Source organism: Lissotriton helveticus, chromosome 4_1 (genome assembly GCF_964261635.1).
Source record: "Lissotriton helveticus chromosome 4_1, aLisHel1.1, whole genome shotgun sequence".
Taxonomy (NCBI): domain Eukaryota; kingdom Metazoa; phylum Chordata; class Amphibia; order Caudata; family Salamandridae; genus Lissotriton; species Lissotriton helveticus.
The window spans coordinates 2,086,824,675-2,086,848,386 of record NC_136063.1 but is presented as its reverse complement, the minus strand read 5'-3'; positions in this window follow the sequence as shown (position 1 = coordinate 2,086,848,386).

Here is a 23,712-nt window from a genome sequence, read left to right as displayed (position 1 = left end):
GGGCTCCCGTGGCATCAAACAAAGTAACTACTTGTCTAACGTGTTGTGTAGTGCCTTTCCCTGGTATGAAGCCATGCTGTGAAGGGCTGACCAAACCCTCAATCACTCTAGCTAGTCTTTTAGCCAGTATTTTGGAGAAGATCTTAGCGTGAGAGTTCATCAGAGTAATGGGCCTGTAAGACCCCCAGTGCCATAGGTGATTTACCTTTCTTCAAGATCACTATAACATCAGCCCCTCGCCAGGAATTTGGAATAGACTACCCATGCTGTGCTTGGAGTATGGTATTTAAAATGTCAGGGATGAGCGCATTTTGAAAAACTTTATAAAATTCAACAGGGATCTGATCCAGGCCAGCTGCCTTTCCTGAGTGAAGGTTCTCCAGCACTAAAGCAACCTCCTCTAGTTTATTTGGAGAGTCTGGGGCTATCTTCTCCTCCTCGGGAATCTCCTTTATTTCTCCCGCTGATATTTTCTGGCTGGTACGAATTGCTAGTATGTGACCAACCCTCTCACTCATCGTAAGGATCTTTCTTTCTTGGCTCGGTAGTTGTCTGCAGTTTTGCTTGCAATGCCCTCTACTAATTCAGCTTTAAGCGAGATGATTTTAAGTAATTGTTGTTCCAAATGCATTTGCCGCTGAATTGCTAAACTCAATTCCTCCTCTGCCTTTGCTAGTTTTTTAACCATTTCCTCCACTCTAGCCTTCTTGCGTTTCTGTTTATGAAGTGTATACCTAAGCGTCTCCCCCCGGACTCCTGATTTGAATGCGTCCCATACTGTACCTGAAGCTGCACTCCCTCTATTAATCTCCTAAAATAGCCTTATCCAACTATTCATATACTTAACGTATACATCATCCTTAAGCAAAGCTCTTTCTAAGGTCCAGAAGTTTTCCCAACTACCTGCCTTGTCTAGTTTAATAGTTATTATCAACGGATTATGGTCTGATACTATCCGAGGGTGTTTTTCTGTTTGGGATCTGCTAAGTAGGGAGTTAGATATCCAAAAGTAGTCCAGTATTACCAAGATTTTATGGGGTGCTGAGAAGAATGTACTACCATCATTTTGGGGATGCAGTTTTGTCCAGAGATCTATTAGTGAGTTATGATGTGCCATAGCAGATATTGCTCTGTACATTTTTTTCTTTCGGCCAGTATATCCCAACACTGCTAGTATATCAGAACCTGAGGGTCCATTAATATTGAAGTCCCCGCAGCATATGATCGGTTCGGGCCACCGGGCTAGTTCCGTATCTAAAAATTTGAAGATGTCAGGGTCGTCTTCGGTAGAGCCATATACTGAGACCAGTGTAAACTTCTCACCCCTGCATAGTATTTCCACCAAAACCCATCTACCCCACTGGTCCTCTTTTTTCCTAATTACAATAATGTCCCTCCCTTTACCCAAAATAGCCATGCCTCTGGTCTTAGAGCCTTGCTTTGTGTGAGCTAACAGTGAAACCCCAGCTGCTCCAGCAGAAACCCCTTTATCCCCTCTATGTGTGTTTCTGCAGGCAAACAAGATCTAGACGCATTGTTTTTAGAAGCGCAGCTACCCGCAACCTTTTGTTAACATCATTCAGACCACAAACGTTAATAGAGGCAATTTGACAAGCCATTAAAACACATCAAAAAGTTGCCTTGCCTTGTCCATCAACTTTTTAAGTAGAACAAAAACCATTGTGTTGTGTTGGATATGCTGTGCATGCTGTGTGTGCCCCCCCTTCCCTTCACCCTCCCGTTCCCTCCCCTGCGACCTTCCCCGCCTATACCCCCCCATACAGGCAAATAGGTCAATCATGACCTATGTGTGGCCGCTTGGAATGTAGCTGTTGCACCCTCCTCCCTCCCCGAGTTTATAGAAACTAGATTCTCTCCTTATTGTGCAAAGTCACCCGCCACTAACTTGCCTACTCTTTCGTGCTGCTTACTTTGTCATTTGTACATTGTTATTGCCCCCCACCCTTGTGACCCAACACTTCCTCCATATATTCTTTTGCCTTAATCTCTGAGAAAAACATTTTAACCTGCAATCTAGTAATCACTTTCAACTTGGCAGGATACAGAAGATATGCCTCCGAGCCCAGGGCCAATGGGAGTAATTAGCTGCCTCAGCCTCCACCTTCTCTCCACCGTGACATGACAAAAGTCGGGCCTAGCGAAAAAAGTAACATTATTGAATGAACGCTTGGCCTCCGGTTTTGCTTTCTCTAGGATTTCCTGTCTCAGCAAATAGTTGTCTACATACACCAAGATTGCCCTGGGCCTGCCATCTTGCATTGCACCCTGCCCTTTCCTTATTGTCAGGGAGAAGTTGTGTGCCCTTTGTATTTTGTTTTTCCACTGCCAGGAAGATGACCCGGGAAAGGCCCCTTTAGTAATTTCAAGACAAACATTCTTGCGTCCTGCCCTTCGATCCCCTCTGCCACACCCAACAGTCTAATGTTATTGCGGCGCTGTCGGTTTTCAGAGTCTTCGAGCTTCCTCTGTATATCCTCTGCCATCTTCTGTTGCTCCTGCTTAAAGGTTTGAAAGCTATTAAAATTGCCCTCCAGCTTTCCAGTCCTTTCTTCGACTTGTGAGACCCGTTCTGCAACCTCCTCGTAAAGTTTATTCATCTTTCTCAGTGAATTTTGAATCTTCTTTGTCCCCTGTCTAGCCCTTCGACTTTCCAACCTTGCCTCGCTTAGCATTTTTTTCAGGGTGCTAAATAGTAAGTCTAGTGAGGCAGGTTGGGGCTCCGGGTGAGGTGAGGGCTGTTCCCCGGTTTGCAATGGTGTACTGCCATGGTCCTGATAAATCTGAGATGTAGCGGAGTAGTCCCATATCAGTTTTTTGGTAGGGTCTGCCGGGCTTCTTGATAGATTGAATTTTCTCCTAGACCTTTGTTTTTTCTGTGTACTTTTTTGGGCATTAGAGCCGCTACCAGAGTCAGTATCCACCTCAGAACTAACCTCACTTGACATAAGAGACTCAGAATCCTCATTAACTGAGAAAAAACAATCCGGTGAGCCGGCCTCACCAGAGACCCCACTCTCCTGGGGCCTCACTTGGTTAGAGACACTAATGTTGTTCTAGTATGCCAGTACTGGATCACTTGCCCAAGTGCTCACAGCTTTGCCAACAGCGGATGGGCCCCCTCCCAGCAAATGAATCCCTGACTCACCCTTGCCCCCTTCCATGGGAGTGTTAAATTTCCAAGCGGTGTCTGTCTGGGGTAGCTCGATGCCTCTGACTGGGACACCATCCGTACCTACAGGCTCTGAGATCAACGTCTGCCTGCTCCAGCTCCGGCGGTTGCCTAGTTACCAGCCCTGCAGCGTCCTCGAGGACGTTGAGGACGGCGATGTGATCGCCTTCTCCTCTACTTGCGCTGGCAGCCGCTGTATCCGACGGCTCTGGGGGTTTGTTCGCAAAGGCCTCTGGAATGGTAGGTTGTCATAAGACAGTCTCTTTAATTTTCCCTTTATTCTGGATGTTTTTCACCGCTGGAGCATCCCGTACATCGCGTACATTTCCCGGGGTGGGGGCGGCGCCATTATTGCTCCGCTGCTCACCCGCTTTCTTTGCTTGAATCCTCCTTGCAGCACTGACGCTGGTGGATCGCTGCATTGGGAGGGGAGCTACAGGAGCCTTAGACTCGTCCTTTTCCTTGGGTGCCATGTCCTTCTGCTTTTTGCCCGGCTTGCTTGAGCATGGTGGCATACTGGAAACCCCTTTAAAAAACAGCGCTGCAAAGTCTATTAGTCCTCTTTGTGCTCGCACCAGGAGTATTCTTACCAAGCTACCTGTGAGGAACAATGTCCTGTAGCTACTTGGGCTGGTAAGTGCGTGTTCTCCTCGTCCATTGCTATGGAGAGAGCAGTCTAACCATTGTTGAGTATGAAAAGGGAGGAGGAGTGAGATACGACTTCTCACTACAGACTGCCCGCGGTCATCTTGCCCACAGAAAACAGGAGCTCCATTACATCAACCCTTCTTTGACACAACTCTTCTAAGGGCGTATCAGACTTTTTTCCATCCATGATGTAACTATAACTGAATGAGACAGCAGCACACTACATTGGCAGGGGAGTCCATGATGACTATGACCACACTCTTGTGAATGCAACTGTGCATGAGCAGAAATGATAAAGCCTTCTCAACAAGTATACATGGTGAATTTTATTTTTGATAGTAGCTTACTTGGGTCTGCAATTGGAATCTTCATGATAGACAGAACCAACATTTCAATACCACAGAATTCTACCCTAAGAAGACCAAATCAATCCCAAAACCCAACATTAGGGAAATAATAATAATAAATTGTGGACTTACTGGGGTCAGCAGAGCCCCCCGCAGTGGCTCTGGTGGACGGTGCTGGCTGAGCAGCTTCTCCTGGACCCTTGACAACTCCCCTTTTCTTGCCTATGGATACTGATGTAAGAAATTAAGAAGATAAAAAAATAGATTCATGATTCAGTTAATAATCTCCACAATAATGATATGACAAGCAAACGCAGTCACATTGTATTTCTGTAAAACAGATCGCCTATGGTACTACTAATTTCAACTCGAGTCTATCTACTATCGTTGTGTTGCCCAAACTAATCCTGAAATCCCTATTCCAAATTTCCTTAACAAAAACTACTTTTGAAACTAATGAATTGCAGTGAATGATCTTTGATGCGATTCCCATTTCTAAACCCCTTTGATGGCCAAGTTCAGTCTCCTTTTTTTTGCAATGCATCAATGCATACTACACATCGCTGTGAAATAAATATCATGAAACAATACGAGCTGCATAAACATAGCCACAGATTCACTGTAGTGACAGGAGAACAGTCTGCCATGACTTCTTTATTAATCAGCCTTAGTAAGCGCCAATGATAAGTACAATTAGGTAGTGCTGAGCACCTGCCTGGAGAAACTAAAAGCTGGATCACACAATAATATAACGTAAACTAAACACAACTTACCTCAGAGTGTGAGCAGCATGCTCTTTTGAAAAAAATGTTGGCATTGTAGAACACAAACGCAACAAATAATTAATATTCGCAGAGTCCTGGAATCTCAACACCTAGCAAGTAGAGCAGGGCCTGTTCCCGGTCCAGGATTTCCGTCCAATCGTGCATCAGCTGCTGGACTGTGACCAAACCTAGCTGGTATGCTGCACGCACTGGCACACCCTCCCTAGCATAGCCAATCTTTCCGCAGGGGGTATCCACTACCGGGCCTGCTTCCTACTTCCAGCATAGAGGGGGGGTGTAGTTGCACACCCAAAAAGTGGCCTCCAGGCCTCTGCCATAGCGCTGGGTGGGTTCAGAAGAAAAAAAATAAAAGGAATAGAAAGAAGAATGATAAGGAAGTAAGGGTGAAACAAAGGAAGATTATTAGACTGATAGAAGAGAGATTACATTTTAGCCCCAGCACCATACAGAGATCAGAAACACATGATGACGATGACCATGCCCATGCGGACCTCATGATGCCGTTCCTGCAAGATTTAGAATGCAAGAACACACTTGAGAACCGTTTAGTGTAGTTTGCATGTGATTTGGAGTGCAAGAACTCACTTGCGTTTCCATCGGGACACGAACGGGCGTACCAGCAAACTTCACAGAGTTCCATAAAGCGCAACTCCATGAACTCCGCCAAGGCCATTTCTCAAACTACATGACCAGCATGAAGAACTGGATGAAAGAGAACTGCCTGTTGTTCAACACCAACAAAATGAAAGTAATGATCTTCGGGAACAAGCACTCACCCTGGGATGCAGCCTGGTGGTCCTTGGAACTAGGACCCACACCTATCTAGTCGCATCGTGCCAGGAACTTACTCATCCTGGACAACAAATTCACCAAGACATCGCAGATCAATACTGTCACCTTCTCATGTTTCCTCATCCTATGAATGCTGCATACGATCTACAAGTGGCTCCACCAGACATACTGTCACACAAGCCCTCAATACCAGCAGACTAGACTATGGCAATGCACTCTAAACTAAAATCTCAACCCAACTCTTAGACAACCTTCAGACCATTCAGAACACCGCAGCCAGAATCATACTTGACCTCCCTTGCAGCTCACACTTCTCGGCTCACCTAGAAGGAGCTCCATTCGCTCTCCATCCAGATCTACAGTCAGCTCAAGAGTCTCATCCATGTATTCAGCTCTTGACAACATAGGACCTACCTACCTCAACCATTGCCTACACTCCGAGCAACCCAGCAGACTACTGTGCTCAATGTAACTCTTACTTTCACACATCCCACACACCACAGAGGCAGAACCGGAGGTCATTCATTTTAATACAATGCTGCTAAGTCCTGGAACAACCTTCCCCAACACATCAGGACCTCCTCCTCATTTCTTGAATTCATCAAGAAGCTGAGACTTGGCTTTTCAACTAAACCTGTGGTACATCAAAGACACTGCTGGGTATAGGCTCTTCCTATTCACCCACTCAGTGCCTGAATACTTTCACAGGTGACAAGTGCGCTTAACAAATCAACATGACAAACAGGACATAACATAACATAATATCACAGTGATGTCCCACCATAAACCATGAAAATAGAAAAAAACAGAAATACCCAAATAATGAGTTTGCTTCTCTCATCACATCATCACATTATCCAAAGCAAAGTACTATACCAACACCACCAATGAAGCCACTAACAGGAGCGGAATGATGCCCATGAGGCCAGACTCACCCATTTCTCACTCTACCAAAAAGTACAATGTCATCAACTTCTTCTATGGAAAAACATAGAAGATCTGACGTCAATAACACTAAATCTGCTTCAATTCTTTCCTACCAACGGCAATATCAGTAAATGTAATGTGAATGTATGCCACAGCTTGTACCCGCACAATGCTAGTCAATTCAATGTCAATGTATACCGTAACTTGTGAATGCACTGCAGTGCCGAGATCAGCAATATTGACATCAGTGTATTCCATGATCCATGCCCATATGATATTATTTATGAGAATGAAAACATTGTCAAAGTGCATTCAGCTCAGAGCAAACATAATCTCTTTAATAACAGTACAAATAATACTAATTTACAAAATTACAACTTATGCATAATAATGATAATGTCACAAAAAACAATACCAGTTGCTGACATATTACTTTTAGGAGTTCCAATGAACTCATATCATTGCTGTCGGATTCCCCCATGGGGATATCTCCAATGTGTCTGAGTTAGAGATACGTGGTCAGGCTGGCACTGCGACCCATGCCCATGCCTATCTAGTAACAGGTCACAGGTGGGGCCCCCAATAAAGCAAAGACAAACACGCACCGAGGTAAACCCTGATCGATTCCACAGATATATAGTTGCACCACAAACAAGTCTGAGAGAGTTGGCCCCAATAATGCCTTTTTGGCCAAATGCTTGCATTCCCCAGAATTACCACAACGCTAGATACCACATGTAGATAGGCACACTCAGCCAATTATGACACTGCAGGCATACAACACATAGTGATCACGCACTCCTCATGCTGGACATCTGGACACATACACCCTCGCCCACACTAGCTCACACTGAGATTAAGAGCCATCTGTGTCTTGTGCCAGATACCCACGTTTGTTGATTTACAACTGTGATGCTTTTATGGAATGTAGCAAAGTGCTTTACTGTATCTCACAAACTGAATAAATGGACAGCCAAAACGTTGTACTTCAAGAGATTTTGAGCTGACACATTCTGTCAAGGCTCTCCCAAACAGTTTTTGATTCAAACTACGTGTTCCTCTTTTGCCAAATGCCTATTTTCTTTCCAGTTATTTAAGGTGAATTCAAATCTAAGCAGCACCTTCGAAGCCACTTAAATATGTTGTGGTACTATTGTCCCTCATCAAAGCTCTCTTTGGAGATGGTCTTTTAACCCAATTTATCATTGTCAATTTGAGTAAAAATGAAATGGTAGTATGAAAATAAGAATGTCTTTCCGAGATAAAAATCAAAGTATCTTTTCTTTAAGCATGCACAGCTGCTGCATTCTCTTTATAATAATTGAGTCCATTGACAGTTGAAAGTCAATATTTAAATAGCATGTAACACAAAAAAAGTATGTAGTGTACAATAAAGAAGAAAGGGCCAGACAGCATATGATTTTCACATTTATTCGTGGAGAGGCTGCCCATACATGAGTGCTAGACTTCTGAAAGAAATGCTTTGAGTCTAGGTTGGGTAATCTGACCCTGCACAGCTTGCTTTTCAAGCAAAAGCAATGCTGAAATAACAACAAAACAGGCACTGACTCATACCAATTCTGCAGGCTCGCACTTTTACTTGTGCATGTGATGCACAACTGAAAGCTGGGTAGAACGATTAAAAAATGAAGGCTGCTGACCATCGGGGTAGACCATGAACAAGCTTGTTTTAAAGGAGTCTGTTTCTTATTTGTAAGATATATTTCTTCTAAAACTGGATCTTCTAAATCACTTTCTTCAATATTATTTTTCTTTTGGGTATTCTTTTGACCTGGTATTTCAATAATCATTACTCTCACTGGATAGAGACCATCACACATGTCTGCTTGTCTCCATCGACGCATTCTATCCTCATTAGTTTCTCTTTTAAAATTTGATTTTGGACTTTTTATTATACCACAGCTTTACCTTTGTAGTTGAAACATCTCATCCTCCCATTCAACTAAAGCCTCAAATTGTGTCGGTCTAGGCTTCGGCACAAGAGCCATCATCTTTTCTCTAAAATTTTTCAAAATTCTCATATTAAATGAGCCATCTTCTGGCCAAGCTAAAACACCATCATTCTTGGTATAATCCATCCAGTTATCAAACCAAAGGTAAGTATGATAACCATATTTACCTTCCATATAGGCTGCAGGTGTTTTGTACTTATGAAGTAATTTTCCACCTCGCGTCTCAATTTTCTTATCGGGTGAAAATATATTTTTCAATTTCTGAAGCCATGTAAGCTTCTTTTCCTCTTTTCTGTAATAATAACTCATGTTTTAATCAAATCCGTTTAATTTAAAATGATCGTAAATGTTTCCTGGTTGTTCCGCAAAACCAACCAATCCGTGCGCGAAACACACCAACAAGCCAATCAGGTTAAGCTACGTCACCACCTTGCTCAACCAATAGAACTGCCACTTTCAGAAAGAGCCAATTAGCTTACAGCTTGACTCAGTCACGTGAACCAATCAGTGCACTAGCTGTGACGTATGCTATCCAATCACAGCGTGGACCCTGTGACGTACACAGCCGCTGCAGCTTCTCGTCTCTCACTCTTAGCGCTCACCCCTCCTTCACAAAATATTTTCACAGCACCATTTTAAGAAAACTTTTTCAGTGAATTTCAATTAATAACAGCAAATAAACAAACCACTTGTCTGTTTCACGAAATAAAGTGATACTTTATACAATCATTCAAGTATTCTTTTGCGTGAAATAGACGACGCTACTCTCACAGAATATATTCTAACAAGTAATAACGAACTCGTTTCCCTCTGAATGCACATTAAGTAGAAATTCAAAGTTTGACTCATACGATTTTACAAAATCATTTACGCACTTTTAAACGGAAAGTTTCCTTAACCATACATACATGAAATCTTGGCAGGACTTTAACCGACCAAAGAAATCCACATTTGTCAGTAAGAATAGACGACGCTTCCTTACCCTTCACACAAGTTCAGATAAAATTCTACTACTCTTTTCGCAGTGAGTTTTAAAACAGGCTCTAAGTCCCTATACTCGAAAGCTACAATTTCATAGACAATCCTCACTATACATTCTACCTAGCACATCTAAAATCCTTAAATTCGTGCTGTATGTCCACAACACTAGTGATATATGACAATACCACTATTTTGAAACAGAACAAATGCACTGTGTAACTTTATTTGTCACACCACTCATATGCCGGCACAACTAGGATTTTTCACACTGCAGAAAAAAAACCTTTTGACTACATGTAACAAATGAACAATAACAACGGATGTTAAACATCGATCCTATGTAATTACCATGTAGCATGTCAGTTACCATAGCAACCGTAACTCTGCTACCAGAGAATTGATCCAGAAAATATGTCATAACAACGCTACCCAACTCCACAATACTCACCATTAATCATAAAACACTCACAAGGCCCATAAACTAACGTGACATATTTTGAGCAACTGAATCATGTGACCTAATTAATAAAACCTATTCACAAATTATATACACATTTATATACAACCGCAGTATAATGATTTCACCATGGTTTTTGTAATGCTTTGCATTTAATTAAGTCACTTAGGCAAATGGATCTGCTGATGGTAATGACTATGAAATAACAAGACCAGCTTGTCTTTTCAAAAAACTTATTTATTAACTATTTATTCAAGAAAAGTGCATTTTATTAGAGGAATAGCAAATTAGTCTGACAGTTCCAAGTAAAATCAAATAGCATGTTATATGAAGAATAAACAATTTTCCATCACCTAAGCTCTATTTTCCCTATCTAAAAACTCATTTCGCCTAAATGAATAAAGGTAAAAGTCATTCAACCCTATTGATCCTTACATGCTCCAAAGAGTCCGTCAGCACGTCATGCCTAACAGGAATCAGGAGAAGATGAGCAGCAAGCCCCCCCTCCCTCCCATGGGGACAGTTTTTATACCTTTTCTGACTAACTAAAGTATCTTTATCGGATGTTTTTTCTGTCAATCCAAACTTTCCATTTGCTGAGCCATGTCAGTCCACTGTCAGGTCACGCACTCCTGACCAAGTCCGGGGCCTCGTCATCATAGCCCTTATTGTTCTTAGTTTCACCATGCTCTTTGCTTCCTCAAAACGATACTTTTGACGGGGAGAAACATTTACTTCCTAATCTTGGCAGGCCATTCAATGTCCTGTCCTTGGAAATGTCACCAAGAACACATTCAACTCGACCAGGATTTGATTTCTTCTGCATTAAACGTTGTCAGCTCAGCAAAATACTCTGCGCATGTCTAAAGGTTTCACTCTAGTCAAGCCTCGAAGGCTGCAGTATTGGCAGCCATTTTCTTTAGGCCCACTCGCAAAACTAATGTATAAACAAACACAAAATACCGATTAATGTGAGAAATAAAGTTTGTTCTGTTACCCACCCACCTTTGCTAATTATTAACCCATTAATCTATGTTACCTAGCAGAAGCAAATGAAGCAACACACAGATTTGTGCACAATAAAGACGAAAAGACATAACATGAGAACACAGAAATAAGCACATGCCATTATTAAAACAGCCACAATTTATTCTGACAAAACAATAGACAAGATTAAATTATTATTTTTTCACCAACATGCTTTTGCAACATAAAGCACATATATGAGCACATATATATTAGTTCCCACATGTCACGAACTGCAATTTATTCTAAGTTGATTAATAATTTACACTCCATTCATGTTTAGTACAATTATTTTATTATGGAAGTTTAACTTTGCGAGTTGAAATAAATATATTTCTAAATCTCGCTCCATCACTGCTTACAACAAAAGAGGAATATTCTTGGGTGGGCTTGGAGGGTTAAGGGAGTGTTACGGGGAGGATGTCACGTTTTGAATACCGAGCGTGCCGCTGTCCGCACAATGCGTGGCAGTCAGCACGGAACTGAAACGACCTACACTTCCCAGAGGGGCCAGCGGTAAGACGACGCAGCAACGCCAGCCACGCCCTTTCAGGAAATAAATCAACGCGGCGGCTGCAGTCGGTGCCGATAATTTGTACCGTTGGGGTGAGGAGTTTTGTTGTGAAACGTGAGGTCCGCGCAATCGTGAGTAAGGATATCCTGAGAGGAAGTTTGTTCAGCGTTACCCGGAGGGGTGACAGGCTGTTTGTTTTCCTTGCTCGCTCGGGTTCCTTGGTGTACTAAAGGAGCCAACGAATATCTTTACCCGTTTTGAGGAGAAGTGCGGCTGCATTCTCTTGCGGGGAAAGAAACTGGTAATTACCGATACTGTGGCGTGACTCATTCAGGAACCGAGTTAGCGTTTGGCAGTGCTGGTGGTTATAGAAACGCGCTCTCCTGTAAGGAACAGTTTGGGCTCAAACTGCAATCTATGTACATTTGTGACTTATGAAGGGGTTGCAAAGACTCTGCATTTCTTGGGAATATATCAATCCTTAATGCTTGAACAGTACCTGAAACAAGGGTGAAGTAACCTTTGTGTTTTTCATATCATTTGTCTGTAGACAACGAATTGTTTGTTATTTATTTCTTCAGTGCAGGAGAGAATCTACAGGGGGGTATCTAATCAATGGGATTTAAGCAACGCAAGGCAGAACACTGAATTGAAGTGGTAGGTAAAGTATTGAACAAATGTGTATGCCTTATGTAATGAAAATAGCATCATCTTATTCTGTTCATTGTTCTTTTTTCCAGTTGGTTGCCGTCTCGGATAGTACCCTTGCCTCTCTCTCCTGTATATACTTAAAGACCCTCTATTTTTCTTTTCAGGTAGGGGCGTAAACTTATAGAGGTCTGGTATTATAATACTTGTTGGAGATAAGAATCCATTGTATGATAGATAGGGGGGGGGTATTATTCTAATCCCTTGTCTTTGTCGTTCCAGATCTCCCTCCCTGCTGTCCCCTTCCTTTCCCGCGCTCACGGGACCGTTCTGTTTGTCTGTGATAACCATTCAGGCAGCAGGATTGTTGCGTGGGTGTTGGTATAGGGCTTTCAGCACAGCCCCGAGGAGTATTGAGTCAGAGCCTGACAGAATTATCGGCCCACGGAAACTGATCCTCCTCTTGGCTGTGTTGAAGGAGAATGGCTACGCTTGATGACGTTCTGGCAGCCTTGGCTTTAGTGCAGACAGAGCTGGCAGCCTCCAATAGAGAAGTGGCGGCTTCCAGAACTGAAAATGCGCAATTAAGGGCCTGCATGAATAGGCTGCAGGGGAATCCATTTGATGCTGGGGCTAGCGCTGTACCTACACCCTCCTTAGTGGTAGAAATGCCCACACAAATACCCCTAGCCCCCCCGGAACGGTTTTACGGGGATAACAAAAAAGTCCAGGTGTTTATGACCCAAGTGCTCTTACACTTCATGTGCAAACCCAAAATTTTTCAACCAATCAGGCCAGGGTGGCTTTTCTCATATCCTATCTTGGGGGGGAAGCTGCGCAGTGGGCTGTCCCGGTGGTTAGAAGAGATGACCCGCTACTCTATGATTGGGACGAATTCAGGGTAGAGTTCAAAAAAACATTTGACCATAGAGCTGAAACGTTTTCAGCGGACAGGGAGTTGTTGGTCCTCAAACAGGGTGGCACTGATCTAGTGACTTATCTGAATAGTTTCCGTCGCCTGGTTGCGGAAACGGATTGGCCCGAGGTGAAACAATCCGCTTTATTCTACCAAGGCCTCAACGACGAGATGAAGGATGTGCTGGCACACATAGATCCTCAACCCCGAACCTGTTCTGCTCTTCTAGAATTAACACTACGCCTGGATCATCGGATAAGAGAGCGGAAAGGAGAACTGAGAAAGAAAGAACCGATAGCGGTCGTTCCTGATCGAGGAGGAGGGGGTGGTGATAAAACGACATCGGCTCAGAACGCTATGGAGATAGGAGCGGTTCGGGCCTCTTTATCCTTTAGCGAAAAGGAACATCGCAGAAAGAACGGTTTATGTTTGTATTGTGGAAGAAAAGGGCACTACTTACGTGAGTGTCCCACGAAACCAAAAACCGGAAGATAAAGAACAGGTCAAGCCGCTGCCAGAGCAACAGACAAGAAGACGGAAAACTCCAGTGCTTGAGAGTGGAAGAAGGGGAACCCTCAAGCCTGACCATCATCCCTTCCATTACGCCTGGTTGCGATCAGGAAAGGAATCATGTGGTTTTGTCCTTGTCTTTGTTCGTGGAGTCGGGTGAACAAGAAGTCAAAGCAATGGTGGACTCTGGGGCCACTGGTTGTTTTATAGATTATGCAGAAGCCGAAAGACTAGGAATCCGGCTCATATCCAAGAAACACCCCGAACTGGTTTATGCAGTGGATGGTAGCGAACTGATAGCAGGGCCCATCAAATACCATACCCCTGCTTATACCTGCGTATACAATGGTAGTCATCATGAGATGATTTCATTTAATGTGATACAAGCACCTCAGTATGGCATCATTTTGGGGCTCCCATGGCTCCAGAAACATGAACCCTCCATCCATTGGACAAATAAAACAATTAGTTTCGTTTCGGACTATTGCAAAGAACACTGCTTATTGAACAAAGAGTGCCCTTCTCGGGCATTATCGTTGATACATAACATCGCCAATGCCGCAGAAAAAGAAGTGACGTTGCCTCCCTGTTATTCGGCTTTTTCGAAGGTGTTCAGCGAGGAACAAGCCGAGGCGCTACCGCCTCATAGAGCATTCGATTGCCGTATCGATTTGGTTCCTGGATCAGTAGTACCAAACGGTAGGCTGTACGCTCTTACAGTTCCCGAGAATGAGTATCTCAGGGCTTATTTGGATAAATACTTGGCAATAGGATACATCCGTCCTTCGAGATCCCCGGCTTCGTCGCCTTTATTTTTTAGACCGAAGGCGAATGGAGAGAAGAGGTGTTGCATCGATTATCGTGCATTAAACTCTATCACCATAAAAAATCAGTACCCCTTGCCCTTGATCCAGGTCTTACTGGAACAAGTTAGAACGGCGACGATCTACAGGAAGCTTGACCTGCGAGGCGCATACCATCTGGTCCGTATAAGAAGGGGCGATGAATGGAAGACGGCCTTTAAGACGCGGTATGGGCTCTTTGAATACCTCGTGATGCCCTTCGGGCTTTGTAACGCCCCGGCCGCGTTCCAATTCTTTCTGAATGAGGTACTAAGGGAGTTTCTGGATCTCTTTGTAGTCGTCTACATCGACGACATCCTGGTATATTCTAACACGACGGAGGAACATCGAATACACGTGAGCAGGGTGTTAGAGGCTTTGAAGTGTCATCATCTCTATTGTAAGATCACCAAATGTGAGTTTCATGTGAACACCGTAGAATTTCTAGGAGTAATGCTGACTCCCTCAGGGCAAGTGATGGCGGAAAGGAAAGTCAGAGCCATAAAGGAATGGCCTCGTCCATGTACTGTCAAAGACATACAGTGTTTATTGGGGTTTGCCAACTTCTACAGACGTTTTATCAGTGGCTTTTCTGCCTTGGTGACCCCCTTAACCCGCATCACGAGAAAGAACGTACCTTTTCATTGGGATGCAGAAACTCAACGATCGTTTGAAGGACTGAAACAAGCCTTCACCAGAGCGCCTGTTTTGACTCATGCCAATCGGGAACTGCCTTTTGTGGTGGAGGAGGACGCGTCTGAAGTAGCGTTAGGGGCAGTTCTGTCTCAGAGACACGAAAGCACTGGAATTTTACACCCTATCGCTTTCATGTCGAGGAAACTCAGTCCGGCAGAAGTAAACTACACCATCGCTGAAAAAGAGTTACTGGCCATAAAAGACGCTTTTTTGGAGTGGAGACATTGGTTGTTGGGAGCGGTTCATCAGGTAACGGTCTATACAGACCACCGCAACATGCAATTCATAAGAGCAGCACGTCATCTCACCCCTAGACAGTTACGCTGGATGCTGTTTTTTGAGGAGTACAGATTCGTGGTCACATATAGGCCCGGAGTTAATACCAAAAAAGCGGATGCTCTGACCCGGCAAGAAAGTCCTGTGATGCATGCCATAACCCCAGACAGATCCATCATAGATCCCGCTAAGATGGTGTGTGTTAGCCAGTCTGGAGACTTTTTACATGCAGTTCGCTCAGGCTTACAGTCCTGCGTCTGGAGAACATGGCTTCGCCACCACCCGGAGTGGAAAATGAAACAAGGAATTGCTGTGAAGGGAACACAAGTGCTTGTACCTACCAAAGTGCTGCGAAAAACGGTGTTTCAATGGTGTCACGAAACGCCAAGTGCAGGCCATATGGGGTACGTGAAAACTCTGGAGAAGGTGTTACGGCAATTCTGGTGGCCTTCCATTAGCATGGACTTGAGTCAGTGTGGAAAACAGTGTGTACAGTGTGCCAGAATGAAATCGGATCACCAGCGACCTCAAGGGTACTTGCAGCCCCTGCCCACTCCTGAAACCCCATGGGAAAGCTTCTCCGTGGATTCTATCGTGGGACTACCTTAGGATCAGGGCAAAACAACCATCTTGGTTGTTGTGGACTATCTTATAAAAATGGGACACTTTATTGCTTGCGATCAGGTGCCAACAGCGGGTCGTTTAGCACACCTTCTATTGACACACGTGGTGAGGTTGCATGGTCTCCCGAAGGTGATAGTCTCGGATAGAGGGGCCCAATTCACTGCCGGTTTCTGGAGAGTCTGGTGTTCAGCTTTACACATATCCTCGTCCCTCTCCACCAGTTTTCACTCACAGTCAGACGGCTAAACGGAGAGACTAAACCAATCCCTGAAACAATATCTCTGTTGCTATGTCCAGGCAGATTCAGATTCCTGGGTGAATTGGCTGTGGGTGGCGGAGCTAGCATACAATAGCACTCAACACTCTTCTACGGGACATTCCCCTTTTTTCAGCTCCTCATCCTAGAGTTAATCCCTTGGTGCTCCAAGTGACACCCTTCGGCTGCCAGACGTCAAAGCAAGATTGATGCGCATTCGCAGGATACTTCTGGCGACGCGTAGGAATCTTGTTCGAGCCAAAGTGGGGTACAAGGCACAGGCTGATAAACACCGTAGACCTTGTCCTGTGTACAAGAAAGGGGACTTGGTGTGGTTATCCACGAAACACATCAGATTCAGGAGACATAGCGTGTTTAATCCCAGGTTCATAGGTCCTTATCGGGTGGTTAAACGGGTGAACCTGGTGGCTGTGAAGTTAAGGTTGCCTGCACATTTCAAGATTCACCCTGTGTTTCATGTGTCCCTCCTGAAGCCCTCTCGTGTCCCTGTGTGTCGGGCTCCCTTGCCTGTTTGGGTGCAGAATGATCTGGAATATGTGGTTCTTCGAGTACTAGACTCCAGGAGGGTGAGGGGGAGGCTCCAATACTTGCTTTCATGGAAAGGTTATGGGTCTCCTGGGAACCGGCTAGTTCGGTGCACGCTCCACGCCTTGTGTCCCGTTTTCATAGACTACATCCAGACAGGCCTGCGCCTGGACAGCGTCCCTTGTGAGGGGGGATGTACTGTCACGTTTTGAATACCGAGCGTGCCGCTGTCCGCACAATGCGTGGCAGTCAGCACGGAACTGAAACGACCTACACTTCCCAGAGGGGCCAGCGGTAAAACGACGCAGCAACGCCAGCCACGCCCTTTCAGGAAATAAATCAACGCGGCGGCTGCAGTCGGTGCCGATAATTCGTACCGTTGGGGTGAGGAGTTTTATTGTGAAACGTGAGGTCTGCGCAATCGTGAGTAAGGATATCCTGAGAGGAAGTTTGTTCAGCGTTACCCGGAGTGGTGACAGGCTGTTTGTTTTCCTTGCTCGCTCGGGTACCTTGGTGTACTAAAGGAGCCAACGAATATCTATACCCGTTTTGAGGAGAAGTGCGGCTGCATTCTCTTGCGGGGAAAGAAACTGGTAATTACCGATACTGTGGCGTGACTCATTCAGGAACCGAGTTAGCGTTTGGCAGTGCTAGTGGTTATAGAAACGTGCTCTCCTGTAAGGAGCAGTTTTGGCTCAAACTGCAATCTATGTACATTTGTGACTTATGAAGGGGTTGCAAAGACTCTGCATTTCTTGGGAATATATCAATCCTCAATGCTTGAACAGTACCTGAAACAAGGGTGAAGTAACCTTTGTGTTTTTCATATCATTTGTCTGTAGACAACGAATTGTTTGTTATTTATTTCTTCAGTGCAGGAGAGAATCTACAGGGGGGTATCTAATCAATGGGATTTAAGCAACGCAAGGCAGAACACTGATTTGAAGTGGTAGGTAAGGTATTGAACAAATGTGTATACCTTATGTTATGAAAATAGCATCATCTTATTCTGTTCATTGTTCTTTTTTCCAGTTGGTTGCCGTCTCGGATAGTACCCTTGCCTCTCTCTCCTGTATATACTTAAAGACCCTCTATTTTTCTTTTCAGGTAGGGGCGTAAACTTATAGAGGTCTGGTATTATAATACTTGTTGGAGATAAGAATCCATTGTATGATAGATAGGGGGGGTGTTATTCTAATCCCTTGTCTTTGTCGTTCCAGATCTCCCTCCCTGCTGTCCCCTTCCTTTCCCGCGCTCACGGGACCGTTCTGTTTGTCTATGATAACCATTCAGGCAGCAGGATTGTTGCGTGGGTGTTGGTATAGGGCTTTCAGCACAGCCCCGAGGAGTATTGAGTCAGAGCCTGACAGAGGATTAGGGAGGGACAAACACTAACCCACAGAAGGACAAGCCCATTGTTCTCTACCTCTGAAGAAACTACCTCTATAATCAAACTAATAAAACAGTAATATGTTCACTCCAGCTCAGCCTTTAAGTAAGTCAAGCAAAATACTTGGCAAACCCCCGGTGCTGCAACACACTCCTATAGAGAACACTGAAGTTACCAAATAAATATAAAAATATATTGGAAAATAATGGAACATTTCAAACTTTTAAGAAAACGCTGCTTAATGTTGTTGCAATTTATTTTTCATATTTTAACTTCCAATATTTTTCTTTAAAGCTTATCCAGTTGAATGTTATACTAGGGCTTGCAACACTAGATCTACCTCTAAACTATAACACCGATCTATATTTGAAATACATTTCAATGCCATCCAATCACATCCAGGCTGCCCACATAACATATGATGCCGCACACAAAATCCCTTTTTTGCCTACTGAGCAAAAAAAGAATTAAGTGTACTTTTGGATGTTTATCTGTTTGGATCAACCAATAAAGAATTGAATACGATCACCACTAAAGTCCGGACCTGTTCATTGCGAAATTTTCCTTGGGATATATTCAATACAAAAAGACTGATTAAGATATTGTTTTGATGGGTGCTGATTCCATATGTAACTTCTACTGAAGGTGTAGGTTTGACAGGAAATGCTCCAAGCAGAACGTTTTCGAAAACTGAAGTCCTCTTATCATGCAGATAATTTTTACACTTTCACCCACTCAAGATTCCAGCCCTTGGACTCGCAATTTTAGAGCTTTAAATCCTCCAGCGGTCAAACCTGGCATCTGTACCCAACATAATCCTTTTGACATTAGGCACCATTGTTGCAAGTTCCAGCTGAAGCGCTAGAGTGCAAATGTTTTCAAAGTCTTAACGTTTCAAACTTTCTAAAGCAGCTCCTCTTAGCCACTTTAAGGCTCCCAGGACCTCAGGGACAGCAACTAGGTTCAGGACTCACTCCAGCTGAGGCCACAGCAGGTTCCTGTCCAGGGCCGTAGGTTAAATGGCCGATTGGTCAAGTCAACAAAAAGGTATATGGCAGCTTGTTGCATCTCTGTAGCCATATAGGAGATTAGCCAACTGAACCATTTTTTCTTCATTTTATAGAGCAAGCGTACCACCATTTTTTAACAATCTATATAGCTACATTCAATTTATGTGCAGTCATGCCCCCTGCAATCACATGATATGCAAGACAGCCTGTCGGCGTTTTCACTGTATGTAGGGTGCTGTCTATGCACAAGTCATAGATAGACAAGGCACTGCAGAAAGTAAAATACATATACATACAAAAATAAAGGTAAACATTAAATAAAACCCTCGCCTGATTCATCTCCAGCCAATGTATTCCCATGTTCTGTACCATATGTGCTGCCACCCCCTCCTTTCATCTGTCATTCGTATAATCCATGTCCCTAGAGAACAGTGACAACAGTGCCTGCCATCTTCCCCAGTGCCTGCCATCTTCCCCAGTGTACGTTGTGCAACTTGCTCAGTAGCACCCTTCAGTCTGTCGCTTCTGTGAACAGGATGATAAGGTCATTCTACAAATCCACTAAGAATTTGGAGGTAAACCTGTAAGGGTTTAGTGGTTAATGCAACCCCAAGAGACATATCTTAAGTGCATCTAAACTCAGCCTGTTCACCACGTCATGTCATGTGGAGACAATCTGCATCCCTCAAAGCACAGCTGGGGCAAAATGTGTCATCTGTACCAGTGACAGAGTTTAATCTATGTCATGTGAGGTATATGGTATTTAAGTAAGGGGACTAATTTAAATCTGGTATTTCTCAACACTAGTCAAAGGTGTTCCAGCACACTGGCCCATTTGTTATCTCTTGGGTCTCTAGCCACCACACACTCCCAGTAGGTTATCAGCTTTGTCAAGCCAATCAAGGAACAGTACAGCCAGGAAACCAGACTTCAGCCTCCTCCTTCAAACATGAGTAGTATGTGCAATGTTCATAATTTCTGGTGGCTCGGTGTGATGGTCCTCCCATGAATTTTTCAAGGAATGTTGGAGTGCTGCATACACCAGGAATTATGAGTACAGTAGGCCAATTTCGCTGACCATGCTTTCAAACTCTCAGAATTTTCCTATCCTAATAACAGTCACTCATGTTATGAATATCCACTTCTGTCCATGTCCTTAGTCTCCTGTCTGTAAACAGCCCTCTGAACTGCTGGTATAAAAACTAAGCAGAGTATAGCTGATGGTGGGCGGTTTTAGGGAATATCCTCTTAAAGCAACGCAGCATGATTTTTAGTAGCCAATGACACCCATCTTTCTGGTGATTGTTGACTAGTAGCAGTGCCAACACGTCCCTCTTCTAATGCTCTCCCCCATGTCTGTCAGCCCCTCGCCATCCAGCCTTCTAGCCACGCATTGCACAAGTGCCATCTGGTAGTATGCCTCATAGTCAGGGGCACCAAGAGCCAAATGTATCTTGGAGTATATGTTTCAGGCCGTGGTAAAAGTGGGAGTAGGACTAACCCTTCAAGTCTTCACATAGTTCACAGATAGCAGGTTCCCCTGTAGGTCTAGAATAGTTCTGATGAGCTGACAGTAATGTGTCTGTTTTGTAGGATTCTATGGCAATGGTGTGGGGTTGACGTCTGGACATTCATTAACCAAAGTAGAAAATGTTTCCAGGGGCAACCCTTCCATTTTTTGCAGCTCACCTTGTTGGCCTTACTTCAAGCCATCCCACGGTGTTCTTTTCTGAGGCAATTCCAACATAGCAAAATCTTGCTGCCCTTGCAGAGAGCTTGTATGACTGAAATCCAACATTTTACAATGATTCTTCCATTGGACGCTGATGGTGTGCAAGCCAGAGATTTGTTTAGGGAAATAAGCAGTTCCCCCCCTCCTCACCTATACTAAATTAGGATTGGGACCAGCTCCCCCATTCCATTGGGCTGGTGCCAAGCTGGCTTCAGTTAACTCAGGGAACAAATACATATCTCCCCCAGGTCTCTCTTAATTATGAATGGGCAGGCCTCACTCAGGCTTATAAAGTTAATAAAGTATCTAAACCCTGGCCGGCCACATTTCCTTAGCTATTATGGGTCATATACCTCGCTCCCAGGTCGGCCTGCCAAAAAGCCTATGCCACTGTTTTGCTCTAGGATCAGTATTCATACCTAATTAAGGGGAAAGCATTGACAGAGGCAGCTGCTGGAAGGCTAATGCTAAATAGCCTATGTGAGAAATTGGGTTGTTTGTTGACTGAGGTGTGAGCACTGGTCAAGCAAAAGCCACATTCCTGTACAGGGTGAACAACAACAAGTCACTAAATTAACCTGTGCTTAACACAGGATAGCTTGGCATGAAAAGCAGTCAGGCTTAACTAAGAGACAATGTGTAAAGTATTTATGCATCAGTAAAAAAGTAAAAACACTACACATTTCAAAACAATTCAGAAAATAGAGTACATTTTAATAAATTTGACACCAAAACAAAACATGAATAATCCAATATCCCGGCACTCAAATGTAACGATTTAATTGCTTATATTTTTACCGTAAAGGACTACATTTGCGCACAGTTTCTAAACATTCAGCCACAAATAACAATTTTGGTTCATATAAATGAATAAATTTAATTAACACATATTAGAAACACCATCAAAAATTGATATACAAAACAGCCACAGAATGATACAAATTACATTGGTGAAAGACTGGTCAAGAGAGGGTGATGAACACAATGTACAAGACAAATGAAATATATATGTCCTCCTCTTCTTGATCCTCAAGCAACAACAGCCGACACATGTTTCGTCACGTCATGTGACTTCCTCAAGGCTTTTGAATATTTGTAGTGCAAGTTTGTTAATGTCTATGTCCGTAATCTTCTTTCGGATGACAGAGATTTGATAAGCCCGTTTGGCGAATAACTTTGTCCATATACTTTGTAGCTCCTCTTTAGTTTGATTCATATGTCCAGCCCATATTCCATGTCTTAGTAACCTCCGTTACAAGGAACCATAGTGATGTAATCGTTTCAAGTCTAAGTTCTCAAATAAGTTTATAATCTTCTCAGATGGTTAACCCTTAGGTCAATCTAATGTTTAATGTGTATGAACGTCCTCTCTATCCGTGTCAGGCGTATACGGTGACACGGATAGAGAGGACATTCATACACGCGGCATATCAGAGCCCATCACCCACGCCTTCAAAAACGGAAATAAGCATATATTTTTTTAGGAATATACACGCTCATTACTTGAAGAAACGAGTTCCAGGCCGTAATCTCAGTCTACCTAAGAAAGAAAGGAAAACTAAGGTGGAATTGATATTAAACATTAGAGTGACCTAAGGGTTAACCATCTGAGAAGATTATAAACTTATTTGAGAACTTAGACTTGAAAGGATTACATCACTATGGTTCCTTGTAATGGAGGTTACTAAGACATTGAATATGGGCTGGACATATGAATCAAACTAAAGAGGAGCTACAAAGTATATGGACAAAGTTAGTCGCCAAACGGGCTTATGAAATCTCTGTCATCCGAAAGAAGATTACGGACATAGACATTAACAAACTTGCTCTACAAATATTCAAAAGCCTTGAGGAAGTCACATGACGTGATGAAACACGTGTCGGCTGTTGTTGCTTGAGGATCAAGAAGAGGAGGACATATATATTTCATTTGTCTTGTACATTGTGTTCATCACCCTCTCTTGACCAGTCTTTCACCAATGTAATTTGTATCATTCTGTGGCTGTTTTGTATATCAATGTTTGATGGTGTTTCTAATATGTGTTAATTAAATATATTCATTTATAAGAACCAAACTTGTTATTTGTGGCTGAATGTTTAGAAACTGTGTGCAAATTTAGTCCTTTACGGTAAAAATATAAGCAATTAAATCGTTACATTTGAGTGCCGGGATATTGGATCATTCATTTTGAGGTACCTGGGGATTTTCTTTGATATCCCTGTGTATATGTACACCTAGGTAGTAGGGTGTTTTTTGTCCCGAGAGGCACCATCACTAAATGTACTAATGCCGATGACCCATACTTTGTCAATCCCTTAATATATGACCTAATCTGAGTATACTGTTGAATGAGGTGCGCCTCAGTTGCATTACTGCCAGTGAAATAACACCAAAACAAAACATATGCAATCAGTAGAATTGAAGTTCTGAACAGTGGCGTAACAAAACTTGTGGGGGCCCCCCTGCAAAGTGCATGAAGGGGGCCCCCCACACTCCGTACACTGTCGGGAGCACTCAAACCCACCTGTGTACAGTGCCAGAGGGGGCCCCCTCAAGCATACAGGTCCCCCAGCACCGCGGGAGCATCGAAGCTATTGTTAGGCCACTGAGACAACCTGGTAATAT